Here is a 295-nt window from a genome sequence, read left to right on the forward strand (position 1 = left end):
GGCCAGGGCAGAGTGAGATGTGCAAGATCATTGTCTATGAGGGATCGCAGAAATCGAGCCCTGGTAGGGTTAAAACAGTGTGCACATTGTAATCGAGAAGGGCACTGGAAAAGGGATTGTCCCCAGATCCCTGGCCGAACCTCTGGCAGAACTTCTGGCAGAACAGGCCCCTCTAGGTCTGAAATACTGGCAATAGATTGGTGTCCCCGACATGATAGAGACTCAGATTGATGGGAACCAGGGGTGGAATTAAATTCCCCATGAGAGCCCCTGGTTACAATAAAGGCGGGGAAGG

This window comes from Chaetura pelagica, unplaced genomic scaffold (genome assembly GCF_000747805.2).
Source record: "Chaetura pelagica isolate M959 unplaced genomic scaffold, ChaPel_1.0 scaffold117, whole genome shotgun sequence".
NCBI classification, from domain to species: Eukaryota; Metazoa; Chordata; class Aves; order Apodiformes; family Apodidae; genus Chaetura; species Chaetura pelagica.